Below are 6,447 nucleotides of genomic sequence, written 5' to 3' on the forward strand. Positions count from 1 at the left end.
AATGCCAAATAACAGCAAGGGCAAAGGAATGACATTTACATCTTTCATTTGAATCTCTGCTGGAGAGGAAATGCTTAACTGAGTGAACTTTGTTCCAAAACTCAAGAAGGCAGTTTTAAAACCACCTCTTTTCTCCTCCAATCCTGAATCCTTTGAGGAAACACCCCACCAGAAGCTAGATTTTTTTAAAAAAAGAATGCCAATGTAATTGTGACATTGTCATTCCTCCAGGTTGCCAAAATTTAAGCCACCTTTGACCCTTCTGCTCCTTAAAGCTCCATAAATAGCCTCAGCAAAGAACTGCTCAGTCCCACTTGACCTGACTTAGAGACTCCTGCCTCTTGAACTGATTGCTCTGAGTTTCAACCATGAAGGCTCTTCTCCTCCTTGTTGCCATCTTCATGTTTTCCAACCAGGCAGTCACAGGTAAGAACTAAAATGACCCAGATGGTCTAGAGGAGAAATATACTTGAAATTCATTTCAAATGCTTTTCACAAGGAATTTTTACTTATTTTATTTTTAGTACTGACACCAATCAAAGAGCGTTAAGGGTATTTCAATCTGCAAAGTTCAGAGGGGTGTTCCCACCCCATTTTTTCAACAAGAAATGTGTCAGGGGGATCATATCTACCTGTCTTCTATAATAATACTATGCCTTGTCTTAGGAGTTTGCCATTTCCTAAAAAAATCCTTTTTCTTTTTCTCCCATCATATCTAAAAGAGATATTGTTGGAAAGACAATAAATAAGATAAAATAATATCTTGAGCCATGGTGGCACAGTGGTTAGAGTGCTGTACTGCAGGCTACTTCTGCTCACTGCCGGCTGCCTGCAATTTGGCAGTCCAAAGCTCAACAGGCTTAAGGAAGACTCAGTTTCCATCCTTTTGAAGTGAGTAAAATGAGGACCCAGTTTGTTGGTGGCAATATGCTGACTCTGTAAACTGCTTAGAAAGGGCTGTAAAGTATTGTAAAGTAATATATGTGTATTGCTAAGTGCTATTGCTAACTTATTTTGTGAGTGTATCTTCAGACTTTAATCCTGAGGCTGGTATCTGAACAAATATTTGTTCTGCTTCATGACAAAATGGACCTGATTTATTGGATGTGCCAAATCTATTAGAATAAAGCGTGATATCTCCTGAAAAGTAGTAAAACTTGTATTGTTAAACATTATTATACCTATAGGAAGATTCATCTGCAAGTCTTTCAAAATGAATGTCTGAAGATACATTCACAAAATATTATTTTATGTTATTTGTTATTTTTCCAACAGTATCCCTCTCAGATACAAGAAAAAGAAAAATGATATATTTTTTTAAAAAGGGCAAACTGCTAAGATAATTATGGAAGGCAGGTTTACATGAACCCCCTAATAAATTTACATTTACTTTAGTTGATCTACTATTAAATGCTATATTGTTTAACACATAGTTTTTTCAATAAATCTGAAATTTGCCTCCTGATTTCCCATTATCTCCTCCTATCTATTTTAAGTTAATGAAATAAAAATATGGCTTACAGCAGTGTTTCTTGTTGTTGTTGTTCAGTTGCTAAGTTGGGACCAACCCCATGAATTTTAGCAAGCCGGGTCCACCATTATCTCACAGAGTTTGCTCAAATTCCTGTTCATTATGTCAATGACACTACCTAAGGCTGTCATCCTCTGCTGTCCCTTTCTCCTTTTGCCTTCAATCTTTCCCAACATCAAGATCTTTTCAATTAGTCCACTCTTCTCATTTGGTAACCAAAGTATTTGAGCTTCAGATTCAGTATCTGTCCTTCTAAAGAACAATGAAGGTTGATTTCCTTTAGGATTGACTGATTTGATCTCCTTACAATCCTTACAATCCAAGAGACTTCTCCAAAATCACAAATTGAAAGCACCAATTATTTGGAGCTCTACCTTATAATTCAACTTTAACAGCCATATATTACTTCTGGAAAAGCTATAGCTTTGACTCTGCAAACCTTTGTTGGCTAAGTGATATCTATGTTTTTTAATATGCTGCCTAGGTTTTTCATAGCTTTCCTCCCAAGGAGTCTTTTAATTTCAGATGGCTGCAGTTGCCATCTGAGGTGATCTTGGAATCCAAGAAAATAAAATCTGTCTCTGCTTCCATTTCTTCCCCTTCTACTTTCAGGAGTAATGGAAGCTGATGCTATGACCTTAGCTTTTAATGTTAGTTTCACACCAACTTTTGCACTCTCCTCTTTCACCCTCATTACCCTCTTCATTTTCTGCCATTTGTGTAGGATCATCTGCATATCTGAGATTGTTGATATTTCTCCTGGCAATCTTAATTCCAGTTTGTCAGTCATTCACCCGAACATTTTGCACAGTGTACTCTGAATATAAGTTAAATAAATAGAATCACAATATATAGCCTTTTAGTACTCCTTCCCCTATTTTGAACCAATTGATTGCTGCTCTTCAAAACCCAACTTATACTTCTGGTCAGTGATTAGTTCACATGTTGTTGAAGTTTAACATTTAGGATTTTAGTGGGACCTTGCTAGCTTGTCAAATGAGCATTATTGCCTAGTAATTTGAATATTCTTTGACATTGTCCTTCTTTGGGATAGGAATGTACACTGAGCTTTTCCAATCCTATGCCCATTGTTAAGTATTCCAAATTTGTTGCAATACTGGAATGCTGGAGTGCAGGATTTTAACATCATAATCTTTTAGAGCCAAGGTGGCGCAGTGGTTAAATGCAGCACTGCAGGCTACTGCTAGATCAGCAGGTCAGCGGTTCAAATCTCACCGGCTCAGGGTTGACTCAGCCTTCCATCCTTCCGAGGTGGGTAAAATGAGGACCCAGATTGTTGGGGGCAATATGCTGACTCTCTGTAAACCGCTTAGAGAGGCCTGAAAGGCCTATGAAGCGGTATATAAGTCTACTGCTATTGCTATTGCTATTTTAGGATTTTAAATAGGTGAGCCGATATACTGTCATTTCCACTAGCAGTTTCCATATAGCCATCCAATTTCCATAGGTGAGAATGGGCTTGAGTCTAGCTCACATCACTTCCTAGTACATCAGCAACACCATCATCAGCATCTTATTATTATTGGTTTGTTGGACAGTCAGCCAGATGTTTAGACCATATTTTGCACTTTTATTCCCTATTAAGTCCTTCCCAATGAATGGGGGATAGGCAGATGTTTTTGATGTTATTAAAGGTTCTGTCACAGGATTTAAGCTGTTCCATATAAGGTTGCCTTCTACTATAACTGTTGAATATAGGGATTTTGTCAATGCCAAAAGTGTTTATAATATTTTGGGTTTCTTCTTCTTATTATTTGTACAATGAATGCAAATCATGAAACATGTATTATTTATGAAAATAATAAAATATAATTATTAACAATAAATAAATATAGATTCTAAAATGCCAGTGGTATTTTCTCCCCTTTTTTATGCAGTAACTGGCCAAAGCGACCCTGCTAACATTGCTTGTTTCCAAAGTGGTGGCACCTGTAGACCATCATGTCCATTTCCTGGTGTACAATCAGGAGACTGTGCTGGTGGTTTCGTTTGCTGTACATGGTAGGTCAACATTATATACCTGAATCTCTTATTCTGCTCTAAACAAATGCAGTAGATCAAGATTAAAAGCTATGGAAACATAAATCTAGGAAAGATAAAAATCATGAAAAATGAAAATAAAAAGTGAAAAATGATAAAAGTAAAAGAAAGGTTTAAAAAAAGAGAAAAAAAGAGAGAAATATTTAAAGAAGTAATTTTTGATATTCTTTGCAGCAGTATAAATGCAATGGTTTGAGTTGCCAATAAAACATTTTTAATTTAAATACCACTAAAATCATTTTGGATTTTTCTTTTTCTTAAGATGCATATCTCTCTGAGGTAATGGTGTTGAGGAAGTCTTTAAGAACCTAGTTATAATCCCAGGCTCCTGAGTAGGGAGCTCTAAAGACCTTGTAGAATCTTAGCATGTCCAAATATATGTAGTCTCTTTATTATTGTTTTTTATTCTCAGTAATATAAACCACCCAGAATTGGTCTCTAGCTGGGCAGCCTTATAGCTTTACCAATACCTATATCTATACTTTACATCTACATATCAGATGAAAAAGATCAAGGCCACATATTAAGTTCCAATTAAGTGCTCATGCCCATGCACAGGAATTTACTCAACTAATGATCATTGCTATTTTGGCGCTAAATAAAGATTAACAGAATTTAAGTGGTTGGTCTTAGACCACTTGTGGGATCATAATGGCTCCAGGTTGATTCCTATGCAAAAAGGGAACAGGTGATGTCATAATAATATGATGCTCTTGTTATCGCTTCCCATTCTTTTATCTCAATCCATCACAGAACATCTCCAATTAAAAACTGTATTGGCCTGTTGATTCTTTCTACATTTCTGTTTAGTATTATTTTTTATTGTTTGAAAACACTTTGAAATATTATGATGAGATTTGTCCAACTTGACCATTAGGTTTTTTTCTCATACTCCCTTCTTTAGTTGTCCTGTGTGTTTTCTCAGACTTCTCTTAAAATAATTTATCAATGAATGGTTTGTCTCATTCCGTTCCTTTATCCTTTTACTATGAAGGTTTCTTCCAGTCATCTGTATTATTTCCTGTAGTAATGGTAATTTTCTTGTATATCAGAACATATTCTGAACAAATGCAGCTTCTGGAGATGGGAAAAAAGCAGGACTGTCAAACTCGCAGCCCACAGGTCGGATGCATCATGCGCTGGCCATGTCCATGCCCAGTTTAGCAAAGGGGGATACGTCACATGATGCTGCCATGATGACACAAGTTTGACATGCCTGCCATAAGATATATAAGAAATGAAAAATATACAATAAGTTAATAACTCTAGAACAATATACTTGTTGTGGTCCCCTGGCAGCCGGTGGGGCTGGCAGCAGAGTTGGACAATGAGGAGGTTGGGGAGGAACATGGGCCAGTCCTGGAATCTGGGGAAGGCTCGGATGAGGGCTCTGCATTGGAGGCAGAGAGGGGGGCAGAGCCATCTGGGAATTATGTGTTGCCTCTGGAGCCTCTGCAATCTGACATCAGCGAGGCAGAAGAACAGTGTGTGAGCCTGTTCCCACTGTGCGCATGTGCAGAGCTTCCATAAGGAAAGAACAATTAAGACAAAAAGGGCGACTCAGGATTAAGGCTTGGAGATGATTAGCTCTTTCCAAAAGAGGAGCAAACAGACAAGCCTTTTCAGAAAGCAACTTTGTTCATTCTGATCGGTTCAAACTCTGAGAAGCTTCATTTGATTCTGTGCTCCATTTGGCCTTGCAAAACTAATTGGCAATTAGATCTCTGGTAGTGTTTCAAGGATGATAAAGAGTCCTTATCAGCATTACCTTCAAAGACTGTGGCAGACATCTGTTGGACTCTTTACAGACTATTTGTGAATCATTATGGGCTGTGAATGAACATAATCCACAGCCGTTTAAATAAAAAGAGGGTTTTCTGGACTAATCATGTGATTTATGCTTTATCAGGAAGCCTAGGTCAGAACAATACTGGTGTAGGTTTTTATAGAACATTGTCTATTATTTCAAATTTGATTTGCTGTTGATTTATGGTTCTCTCTCATTTCTAAATCTGCAATTCTTGTTTCTTTAAAAAAAAATGTTTATAGGGCTCACCAACGTCCTGTATAAAATATCAGGAAAACTCTGAAGAGTCTGAAGAGTTCTGCAGAAGATACTGAAATAAGGTGGCTGGAAGATGTGCAGGCAATTCTCCTGAGATACAAACATTTTGATTAAATATATAATCTGGAAAAAGATAAATCTTTAACCTATTGATCTGTATATTAAAGTTCTATAATAGCAATTGGTAATTGGTAATTATTATACTCCTTTACTGCATCAAACTGGGATTAAATACTAATTAGAGAAAGTTGACCAAACTGAGATTAATAGCATGACAAATGTATAACTTCCATTTGATTAGGTGGAAATACCTAGAAATTACCTAGTATTACCTTGAGTACTGCGAGTGCTTCACACTCTTTTTATTTAACTTTGAATTGGAGATAATTTTACAAAATTTCAGATAATAAATATCTCAAAGTTCTGTAAGGGAAAATGATCACTTTTGTGTGTGCGTGTGTGTGTGTTTAAGAAGAATATTTTATTTTCATTTCCATAACATATAATCACATGTATATTGTTACATAGACAATATCATGTTGTAAGAGAGGACAATATACATGTGCAATCATACTACTTTAAAATCAAACCTGGAATAGTCCCCCCTCCCCCCTGAGCCCCCACAACCTACCCCCCCCAACTTCCCAGAATCCATACACGGTATAAATATTTAACAACCACAGTCTAAGATATATTGATAAAAAATAAAAGTAAGAAATTAATAACCTCTTTACATTGAACTTAGCTCCTCCTTGCTAAATTAACTTTAAACAGTTCAAATCATTCCTAG

At 36.6% G+C, this 6,447-nt stretch overlaps 1 long non-coding RNA gene across 1 annotated transcript; it reads left to right on the forward strand.

Moving 5' to 3' along the window:
- The first annotated feature begins 272 nt into the window (after window positions 1-272).
- Window positions 273-5,838, forward strand: LOC106541785 (uncharacterized). The gene is made up of 3 exons (XR_001312999.2): window positions 273-426; window positions 3,430-3,553; window positions 5,642-5,838. It is a non-coding gene; the product is annotated as an uncharacterized LOC106541785 (long non-coding RNA).
- The last annotated feature ends 609 nt before the right edge of the window (window positions 5,839-6,447 follow it).

The sequence above is a fragment of the Thamnophis sirtalis genome, unplaced genomic scaffold, assembly GCF_051295495.1.
Source record: "Thamnophis sirtalis isolate CommonGarterSnake01/CBP01778 unplaced genomic scaffold, rThaSir2_p1.2 scaffold_6, whole genome shotgun sequence".
Lineage (NCBI taxonomy): Eukaryota > Metazoa > Chordata > Lepidosauria > Squamata > Natricidae > Thamnophis > Thamnophis sirtalis.